The sequence below is a fragment of the Neopelma chrysocephalum genome, unplaced genomic scaffold, assembly GCF_003984885.1.
Source record: "Neopelma chrysocephalum unplaced genomic scaffold, ASM398488v2 Primary Assembly neopelma1_96302, whole genome shotgun sequence".
In the NCBI taxonomy this organism is placed as follows: domain Eukaryota; kingdom Metazoa; phylum Chordata; class Aves; order Passeriformes; family Pipridae; genus Neopelma; species Neopelma chrysocephalum.
Window position 1 is genome coordinate 4,210 of NW_020924950.1, and position 11,435 is coordinate 15,644.

General features: G+C 50.9%; 1 pseudogene; it reads left to right on the top strand.

Moving 5' to 3' along the window:
* Positions 1-499: 499 nt before the first annotated feature.
* On the top strand, positions 500-3,149 carry LOC113981240 (annotated as a pseudogene).
* The last annotated feature ends 8,286 nt before the right edge of the window (positions 3,150-11,435 follow it).

Sequence of the window (11,435 nt, forward strand, 5' to 3'; positions counted from 1 at the left end):
ATCTCAGTGATTTTGGTTTTTCTGGGCTGAATCTTGGTGTTTTGGAGGTTTTTATGGACACAGGATGCCCGGTGAGTTCTAGAGGTGGACTTGGGCAGGAGGAACCCCCAAGCCAACACGCTCAGCCCTTGTTTTCCCCCCCACCAGGATTTCTCCTTCCGAAAGCTTAGGCAGATGGAGGAGGAGGCTGCGAGGAAGAGGAAGATGCCGTGGGCCCCCCAGGCAGGTGAGGAGGAAGTCAGTGGCCCTTTGGGCCGGTGTTGTGCTGGCTCTGGCAGCTGAGCATGGCCCCCGGCTGCAGGACAACCCCGCTGCCGCCGCCGTCCTGCCGGGGCCGGAGTTGGGGGGATGTCCTTGGCCTTCCCTGTAGGCCAGAGGCAAATCCCCTCCCTGTCCTTCTTGCTTCCTGCCCCAGGCCCCGAGCTGAGGATGGAGAGCCCGGAGGACAAATCCCCCCAGCAGACCCTGGTGAGAGAGGCCGTTTTGAAGGGCTCCACAGTGCAGGAAGGCAGCGGGGAGGAAAAGGTCTGGAGATCCCCCCACAGTAGGGGCTCCAAAGCCAGCCCAGGGTGCTCTGAGGAGGAAAGAGCCAGCCTGTGCCCGGAAGGCGGCTGGAGCTTGAGCCAGAGCTGTGACCTGGTGGTCCCTGAGCAGCCTCCCAGCAGGGAGAAGCCCTTCAAGTGCTTGGAATGTGGGAAGAGCTTCAGATGGAGCTCCCACCTCCTCACCCACCAGCACATCCACACCGGGGAACGTCCCTACACGTGTGGGGAATGTGGGAAGAGCTTCAGCCAGAGCTCCAACCTGATCCGGCACCAGCGCATCCACAGTGGGGAACGGCCCTATTCATGTGGGGAATGTGAAAAGAGCTTCAGCCAGAGCTCCCACCTCATCAAACACCAGCAAATCCACATTGGGAAACGGCCCTTGAAAGGGGTGGGAGAGGGGGGCTAAGGGGAGGGGGGAGACCAGGAGCAGGGTTGCCGTGGCGGTCCCTCTATGTCCCCATGACTTGATCCCTGGAGAGTGGGGGAGGCTGGAGAGAGGGGGGAGCTGTGAGAGCCCCGAGAGCCTGGAGAGGGGGGACCTCGGGCCCCCTGTGCTGAGCCAGCGGTTGGGGCCGTGCTGTTGGTGCCAAATTGCTCCTGGTCAGGCTGAACCCAGAGCCCATCCACGTGTCACGGGGCCCAATCTGCTCCCTGCTCTCATTGCTCTGGGGCAGCCTCTGGTGTCCCCCCGCCTGTGGGGCTGTTTGGTTGCCTTGGGCACAGCCGGCCCTTGTGCAGGGCTGTGCCCTTGAGGGCTGTTGGGGGTGGGCAGGAGGTGTTTTTTGGGGGTGCTGGGCTGGGTTGGTGGCAGAGCCCTGGCGGTGGGCGGGGGTATGTGGGTCCCCCCCTGTGGTGGGGGTTGGTGTTGCTGGGTCAGGCCCCGCCGGCTCCATTGTCAGCCCGGTGCCGGCAGGGGGGACACAGCGGTTTTGGGGCCCCCCGGGAGAGCCGGGGGTGGGTGTGGAGCCCGGGAGCTGCCAAGTGTGGAGGGCGGAGCGGGGCGATGCCGGAGCTGGGGGACTCCCGGCAGCCTGGAGGGGGGAGCACAGGGAGGGAGGAGCCCTGGGACCCCCAGAAGCCTTTAAACAGGGGGCATGGAGAAGGGGAAGCCTGGACAGTGGGGACCCCTGGGATCCCCGGGACAACAAAGTGGAGAACCTGGAGAGGGGGAATGTCTGAGAATGTGGCACCCTGAAGGCAAGAGTCAGAAGAGAAGGGACCCTTGCGACCCCCAACACCCCAGAGGACTCAGAGGGTCACTCAGGGGAGACTCTCTGAAACCCAGAGGGAACAGGACCAGAGAGGGGGAACTTCTCTGAGAGATTTTTTGGGCTAATCTTCATATTTTGGAGTGTTTTTTAGTTAAATCTCAACTTTTTGCAGTTTGGGGGGCTAAGGGTCTTCTTGCTATTTCTGAGGGTCCTTTTGCCTGAATGTCAGTAGCTTGGGTTTTTCTGGGCTGAATCTTGGTGTTCTGGAGGTTTTTATGGTCACAGGATGCCTGGTGAGTTCTAGAGATGGACTTGGGCAGGAGGAACCCCCAAGCCAATGTGCTCAGCCCTTCTTTTCCCCCCATCAGGATTTGTCCTTCCCAAAGCTTGGGCAGATGGAGGAGGAGGCTGCGAGGAAGAGGAAGATGCCGCAGGCCGCCCAGGCAGGTGAGGAGGAAGTCAGTGGCCCTTTGGGCCAGTGTTGTGCTGGTTCTGGCAGCTGAGCATGGCCCCCGGCTGCAGGACAACCCCGCTGCCGCCGCCGTCCTGCCGGGGCGGGAGTTGGGGGGATGTCCTTGGCCTTCCCTGTAGGCCGGAGGCAAATCCCCTCCCTGTCCTTCTTGCTTCCTGCCCCAGGCCCCAAGCTGAGGACGGAGAGCCTGGAGGACAAATCCCCCCGGCAGACCCTGGTGGGAGAGGCCATTTTGAAGGGCTCCACGGTGCAGGAAGGCAGCGGGGAGGAAAAGGTCTGGAGATCCCCCCACAGTAGGGGCTCCAAAGCCAGCCCAGGGTGCTGTGAGGAGGAAAGACCCAGCTTGTGCCAGGAAGGCGGCCTGAGCTTGAGGCAGAGCTGTGACCTGGTGGTCCCTGAGCACCCTCCCAGCACGGAGAAGCCCTTCAAATGCTTTGAATGTGGGAAGAACTTCAGGAAGAGCACCGACCTCCTCACCCACCAGCACATCCACACTGGGGAACGGCCCTATACGTGTGGGGAATGTGGGAAGAGCTTCAGCCAGAGCTCCACCCTGATCCGACACCGGCACATCCACACTGGGGAACGGCCCTATTCGTGTGGGGAATGTGGGAAGAGCTTCAGCCAGAGCTTTACCTTCCACAGACACCAGCGCATCCACACTGGAGAACGTCCCTACAAGTGCTTGGGATGTGGGAAGAGGTTTCAGACCAGCTCAGATCTCCTCAGGCATGAGCGGACGCACACGGATGAGAGGCCCTTCCACTGCACCGACTGGAGGAAGGGCTTCCAACAGAACTCCACCCTTGTCACCCACCGGCACATCCACACCGAGGAGAGGCCCTACAAGTGTGGCGAGTGTGGGAAGAGCTTCACCGGAGCTCTACCTTGACCTCACACCAACGGACCCACCAGTAAGAGAAGCCCTATGAGTGCCCCAACTTTGACCGCTGCATCCACCCCGAATGAACCCCCTGATGGTGAGGCAACCCCTGGAGTCCAGTGACTGTCAGTCCATCCCTTTCAACCAGAAAGGGCCAGTCCCCTTTCCCAGGGGCAGCTTCTTCCAACTGAACCCTTCCTGGGGGATGTGTGGAGATTCCTGCCTTGGCTGGGGACCCCCCAAGGTCACTGCTGGAGGTTGAGAGCAGAGATCTCCTCACGAGTGTTGGTCTGGGGGAGTTCCATCCATCTCTAATTAACAATTACTGCTTTTGTGCCAGCTTTAATAGAATTGCTTCAACAATTGCTTTAGTGTAGAGCACTGTCCTATTTTATCCTGTACTCCTGGTAGTTTTAGTGTTTGTATTGTGCAGTAAGTAATTCTGATGAAGATCTGTTGTCTGATCTTTTGTAACCCTAAATAATTCCTTTCTATCAATAGATCTGATTTGCCGTCATTAAAACCTGGGGGACAAAAGTGGTTCAGTCACACCTCTGTAATTCCTCTAAACTGAAAGTGTTGGCATGATCCAAGGCTGAGATTGGATCCAGCAGCCCCCAGCACCCCACAGGAAGTTGGGAACTCAGGGGGGCCACCCCCCTTTCCCAATCCCCCTGTGCCCAAATACCCCCATGGGACTGTCAGACCTGCCAGACCACCCCCCCTTTTCCACCCTTCTCCCTGTTCCCCCCACTCTCCCATTGTCCCCTCAATCCTCAATTTACCCCCAATCAGTTTTGCGGTCCCAACCTCTATTTTTTCCCCATCTCCAACCCCTTCCACATCATCTCCCCCCTCCCCAGCCCCCTCATGCTCAGTTTGCGGGTCCCACCCTCCCCTTTCCCCACTGTTCTGACCTCTCCCACCCATTTCTCATCATCCCCCAAACCTCAGTGCCCCTCCCCCCTCCACTTTTTGGGGGTCCCACTCCCCTCCCACTCAATATGGGGTCCCACCACCCCTTTATCCCCTCTGACCCCCCTTTTCCCACTGACCACCCCCTTCCCACCCCCCGCTCACCCGAGAGCTCCTCACCCGCATCGAAGGGGGCTCCCAGCACCACCAGTGCCCAGAGAAGACCCCCAGAAAGGGGGTTAGGTGGGGTCCTGGGTGGGCTTTGAGTGTGTTTGGGGGTCCCTGAGGTGCTGTGGGGAGGTTTTGGGAGATCCCAGCACCTTTTGGTGTGCGCTGGGTGCTTTATTGAGGGGTAGGTGCCCTCCCAAAGCTCCCCCAGAGCACATTGACATGGGGGGACACAGGGGGGTCCCCATTCCCGATCTACTCCAGGGCTGGTTCTGCCCCCCCAAACTCAGCTCCACCCCTTGGGATTCCCCCCAAGCCCCTCCCCCACTGCCCCCCAATAACCAGGACTGGGGAGAACTGGGAAGCTTTACTGGGATCACTGGGAGTCCCCAGGGCTGTGCAGAGACTCGAGTCCTTCCCTTGCACACGCCCCCAGTTCCTGGCAGCAGGGGTAGTGTCTGCCTGGCTCCTGCTGCCACTGCCAGGGGCTGGAGGCCCCTCAGCCCTGCAGAGCCCCCACCCTGCACACTCACACACTTCAGCTCAACACTGGGGGTTTCCCCTCCCTGGCACTGCCCAGTCCAGCCCCTCCCTGGTCCCCCCATCTCCCTGCCCCAGCCCAGCAGAGCAGCACAGTCAGGTCTGGCCATGCAGCAGGACATGGAGGCCATGGAGCTCAGGGACAGGCCCTCTGTGTCTGCAATGCTCAGCACATCATCAGCTCAGGCAGCTCCTGCAGCCCCAGGGCCAGCCCCGCTCCCCAGCAGAGAATTGGCCCCGGGCTCCTCAGGCACCATTTGCCATCTCCAGGGGCACTGGCCACCACCAGCACCAGCTGGAGCAGTCTCAGCCCCTCAACCCCCACAGTGGGACCCTGAGGTCAGCACACGGACTCCAGGGAGAAACCAGCAATGCAAGGACCCTCTGGAGAGTCTGGTCCTTGGGCTTGTTCTTGAGAGCCCTTGAGAAGAAGAGCTGAGGCTTCAGGCTGTGCCCTGAGCAAATGGAGCCCCTTGTGTGGTGAAAAGAGTGCAGTGGAGCCCAGCTCATCCCAGCAGTGCCATGGCCACAGGACTGACCCAGCCCAGCACAGGGACCAAGGGCCAGAGCACTGAGGCCTCACCCGAGGCCCAGAAGGGGAGGGTGGCAGGAGAAAAAGAGCAGCTCTCAACAGGCCAAATGCTGCTGCTCCCTGGCACTGCTGCTGTGCTGGGACTCTGTTTCCCTGACCCTCTGCACACAGGCACTGCCCTGCCAGGCTCATGAGAGGTCTCAGAAGATTGAACTCAGAGAAACAAGTCACTGAAGGATCCTTGACTTTGTTTCAATGCATTCCTCATTTATACAGACTCTGGGTCAAATTCAAGATGTAGACAGTGAACTAGACATGGGATGAATAATCAATATTCACTGTACACAACTTTATCCCAAGAGAAAAACCACATGAAAACCCTAACCCGGCACCACAAAAACCTGAGCAGGCAGGCTGGAACAAGGAGTCCCATTCTGAATGCTATGGAAGAAAAAACAGGCCGTTTGTGCCTTCTGAAAAGCATCCAGTCATCATTTTCCTCAGGGCATCCTTGAAGCAAAGGATTTCTTCAGACAGATGCCAGAGCTTGGCAGCAGGCTGTCCTTCTTAGCTTGGAAAACCTCTGCTAACTTACCTAACAATGGTACAAACCCCCCATGTTAATGTTGTCAAACAGCTGCACCTGCAGGATTCATGTTCCAGCATTACCTAATGCACAATTATCACACCTCTTTTTAAAATTAAAGGGGAGGAAAAAAAAAGCAGGGGGTGGGGGGAGACTCCCCACCCCAGTCATCCATCAAGTGTACATCCTGACCACTGCTCCTAAGAAATTTCATATATGCTAAAGAGATATAAAAAGACATCAAAAGCTTTCAGAAATAAAAGTGCTTCAGAACCTATATTTTAATATTGCCAAGTGGCTTTTGGCCAGATATAAAGTTGACTGAAATGCCAGGATACTGCATTTTGGAAGCAGCAGCAGCTCACATATTGCCTTGTATTAGTGGCTGAAGTGTGTTGCTGATTCCAAAGCTGGACTATCATCATCTGTGGGGGAGAGTGGATAAATAAATAAATAAAAATTGGCATTCCCTACCACCCCTGCTGCCTTGAAGCACTCTTTTCAAGTGTGGCCTCCACAGGAAAAAAAAGTTAAGACCACATTATTTTGATTATAGTGCTTTCCCCAGGCAGGAATTTTTATTTCAGTTAGAATCTTTGAACCATTACATTTTCAGTGAGGCATTTTTATATTTACAGTTGACATCTTCATAGAAGAATGAAACCTTTGAGCAAGAGCTCTAAAGCATGAAGGTTGCCTGCAGTAAATACTTAAATTATTTTACTCCCAAATGGAGCCTGTTGTTTTTAGCTAAAATTTAATAGCCCTTAAATCAATGACCTTTCTTTTACTGAAAGCCTGCCCTTTGGAAAACTACCTTTCCCAAGAAACATATTTGGGTGAATAAATGCCAAACAAAGGGCTATTGAAATCTAAACATTTTCTCCATTTATAGCTTGTGCACATTTAGTTCCTAAATTCCCAACTGCTACCTAATGTACAGAACAGTGGTGCCTTGGTTGAATCACATATCATTGATTTCAGTGTCACACTGATGTCATTGATAATAAATCCTTCCACTCATTACAGCACACTCAAAAGCACCCTGCTATTTAATTTCAATGGAAAAATGGCCCAAAGTGTCTAAAACGTTTACTTTTGCTCATGTAAAAGTGCTGGCATTTTACTTCCTTCCTGATAAGCCAGTGCCAATGGACTTTGATTATTCTTTTCTTATTCAAAGCACTCTCAGTCTTATCAGGTGTCTGAACAGCACAGTTACTGAAAACAGTTTGTACTGCTTCTCTCTCCTCCTGCCAGGCTATCAGACAAACCCAACTAACTCTCTGTATTTACACACAATCAAACATAAGCTGTGTCTTCAACCCACTGTAGCCTGTTTCTGGCATGTTACAGGTTTGCTGCTTGACATTAGTTGTAACCAAAACAGCAGCAGTGAATTAGCTTAGAGCAAAAATATAGTCACTCCATAGCACAGAACACAAAAGGGACACAGGATAGGAAAAAAAAAGAGAAACATTTTGTGAAGTAAGAATGATCACTCTCATCTCAGTAGTTCACAGGTATTTATCTGGTGCTCCTTGAAAAAGAGCATGGAAGCAGCAGGATTCAAATGCATTCTAAACAGACCTGACACAGGCCTCAAGAGTAGAAAAATAATTTATTTTTTTTGTTTATTTTATTCTCCTGTCCTCTAGGAACTGTCTCTGATTTGCAAGGGGTGAGAAAGTGAAAGAAAGGAAAATGGTTACAGCGTCTGAAAGCGTTTAAATGCCTTTACCATTTTTGTCTGTGACAAGACTGATTTTCATGATCCAACCTTCATTTGGCACTAAAAGACCCCCACAAAAGCAAACCAAAAAAACACTCTCTCCCAAAGAAGCCTCTCAGCAACTCTCCTTTTCATTCAGTGTCTCGGATACAGAATTTTCAGTGCTGACTACTGAGGAAAAACACAAGATCAACTCCTTCAGAAGGGCCACGGCTTGGAAGGTTTTGCTTCCTGCACAACCCTAGGGAATAGGCACAGCATCTCCCTTCCTTCTTCTCAGGATGACAGGATATCCTCGGGATGAGTGCAGTGTTGGAAGAGTTAAACATTAACCTGGCTGTGCCCTGGGCACTCTCAGCTGGCTAAATGAAAAGTTCTGGAATGCCGGGAGAAATCCTGAGTTGCAGCTCTTGGATTAAGTACAGCCTTCTTTAGAAGCTGAAGCTCCAGCCCCTGAGTGGAGGCTCCTTCCCACCACCCCCTCCCACTGACAGTCCCCCTAAGCAAAAGAATATCAAGTTAAACATAAAAGGACAGTGGCATTCATCCTCCACAAAGACGGGACCAAATCCTGCAGCCAATTTGATGACAGAAAAAAAAAATTAAAAGTAAATAAAGACTACACAGAAAATTGCTTGATCCTTTGTTACATTTCCAATATATGGAGAATTATACAAACTGCCAGTAGCAGAGTGCTCAGAGTACATAAAAGAGTGTGATTTCACCATTTTGTTAAATATTGGTTTTACTCGATTTTCGTGTCTTGTATTTCTTTAAAAATATTCACGTGTGAGATTGAAAAAAGTGTTTCTTTCAAAAACAGCTCTAGAAACAAACCCAGATATAGGGGGAGAGGGGTGAAAGAGCAGCAATAACACGTACAAAAATGGTCTGAATAAAGCAAGTCACCTCCTGCCCACCCATCCTGGCACCTGATGGGAAGGAATTTTGGAATAGCTTAGGAACAAGCTAGCACTACATTTTAGATATGACTTTTTCATTGTGAGAAAAATCTCATTTATTGAATTTAGAAAGACGGCAAAAGTTTGCAAAACAAAAGGAATAAAACGAAAAGGAAAAATTACAACACGTGTTGGGTGTCCTAGGCACGCAGGATTCCCAGGAACACACCCTTCAATTCAAAAGTCCCGCCTTTTAAACATTCTTAAGGTTCAACCCCGTTTACGTCATAGAAGAGGCGTTCCCCTCTTTCTGGTTGGCTGTGTCGTGCTGGGAGGTGAAGTGTCCAGCAGCATGGCAGCTTCCAGGACCAGCCATGTGGTATAAGGGGTTTCCTTACCAATATTCATTTACAGTTCCCTATTCCCATTCGCATGTTTCCCTGACACCGGTTCCAGGCTGAATCCGGCGTCTTACAGCTCCGCGATACGCCCTATAGGTTAGTAAAGAAAAACTCTTATGTTAGTGATTTGCTAAATTCATTTGCTTGTAATAAAACCGATTCTTTATTTCCCACATCATCTCTACATCTACAGGACTTTAAATTGTTTCATGTCTTGCTGGCTTGGAGGGGGGAGCACACACACACAACTGGCTTACAATTTCTTAATTATTTTTAACTTTTTTTTATTTTTATTTCCCTTTTGTTTGTTTGTCTGGGGTTTTATTTCTGAGGACATTCAAAACAAGAGACAGCAACTCCACATCATCTTCTCATTCTAACTTGCCAAAGCCATCAATCTCTGATCACACCTCTTAGAATCTCACCGGAGCCAACATAACATTTGTGACAGCTTGACCAGTTTTTTAAGGAAAGAGAGTGTGATGGAGCAAAGCTAAATCCACACATCTGGGATACTTCTGACACTCCTCAGCAGGGCTAATATTGATTTGTTTTCTTTGGCTAGGTAAGTGCTGCCCAAACACATTACCTATGGTATGTAGTTCCAATCCAAATGATGAAAAGGAGATGTGCAGTGTGATAGTCAATAAAGACAAAAAGAGATAATTTGCTTATCAAAATATATTTGTAATACTGTAATTGTGAACTGTGATGTTATGTTATCATGACGAATGATATTCTACTATGTTACCTCTAGATTTTAGATATCTATGTAGAAAGTATTTTCCCTAGCAACTACAGCAGAACCTGTCAAGGAAGACATAAAACAGGGGAAACAAGGCCCCTAACAACAAAAACACTCTTAGCTGACACAATCTGATAAGAGGAAGGAGGCGGCCAGACCTGATAAGAAAGAAGATGCCAGGAGGAGCTGATAAGAAGGACAAGAAACAGGGAAGAGAAGATTCCCTAGCAACAAGGGCAGAGCATGCGCAGAATGAACTGGTAACAAGAAACCCAGGAGGAGATTTGGGGGCTATAAAAAGAAAAACTGAAACTTATTGGACTTGCGGACTGTTGAGGGGGGGCAAAAACCCCGTCCGCCCAGCGCTGCTTGCTCATTTGCCTTAAATAAAACTTTTGTAAAACTTTAAAAGAGTTTTGCTCTTGTTTACCGATATCAATTTGGTGCCGTGCTTCGGACCAGAGTTCCTGGGCAGCAGGATCCTCCTGGGGGGGGCGCCTCCGTCCCCATTTGGACGGTCCCGGGGGAGTCCTGCGGCACAGACCCTGGGATTTCTGACCGAAAAGATTTAGAGAAGGCAAATCAGCAAATGAATCACTGCAGTTCCCTGTAATCTTTGTGCACAAAAATCCAGGCGAAGGCTTACTTAGGAGAAAAGTGAGTGGTAAATCCTCTTCATTTGGGAAGGGGTCTGTTTGGCAGGAGTCCGAACGGAGACTTACTCCAGGAGGGAGTAAGGGTTTCAGGTGCCGCCTGATTGGGGAAGGAACAGTTCACTGAGGAGCTGGACGAAGGCTTACCCAGGAGAGGTAAGTATTTGCGAACCCCTTTCTCAGTTGGGAGGGAATCTCGGAGTACAAACGAGTGAGACGTCCAATAGGATGAGGCGATTGGGACCTCCTATTAGTGCAGTTCTTGTACCCCGCGAGGGGCCAAGTCACAAACAGAGGGAAGCGATTGAATTGTGTGTGTGAGTGTGTGAAGGTACTTCGGAAGATGGGGCAGAAGAAAAGTAAATCTTCTGCTCCCATGGGTGGCTGTAAAACAAGTCAGGACAATCCTAAGACTGAGGAAAAACCTAGGGAGGGGGTTGGAATAAGTGATCATAAGGGGAAGTCACAGGATACCGTGCAGGAGAGGAGAGAGCCCGAGAATGAGTTAGCGGTAAGGTTACCAAGCATACCTCCAGATAGTCCTTTAGGAGTTATGATTAGGTATTGGGATGATTATCCTTCTAGAAAAGGGAAATTGAGAGAAAAGATGGTGCATTATTGTATGGAAGTATGGGGGGGGAAGCGAATAAGGCAGGACCGTTTGTATTGGCCAGTATATGGTTCATTTGAGGACTGGATATGTCAGGCTCTAAATCTGTATGTGAATAGTAAAGAGCCGTTTTGTGCAGAAGAAAGCGAGTATGCTAGTTTATGGATGAGACCAGACACTAGGCATTATTTGTTTCCTTTAAGAAATAAAAAGCAGAAGAAGAAGAACTGTGATCTGGAGGATTACCAGAGGTACCCTCCACCATATATCCCACCCCCTCCACAACCTGCACCCATTCCAGCACCGGCATTTCAGCCCTCTGCCCCAACTGAACCAGAACTCCTTCTATCTGAGAACTCTTCACCTCCCTCACCTGCTGATAGCAGGAGAGTAACGAGGAGCCAGAATAAGGCAAAACAAAAGATGAGAACCCAGTTATATCCTTTAAGGGAGATTGCAATGGGGGGACAAGATGCTAGGTTAGGGTTTGTATCTGTTCCCTTAAATTACGGGGATGTGAGAGAATTTAAGAAAGAG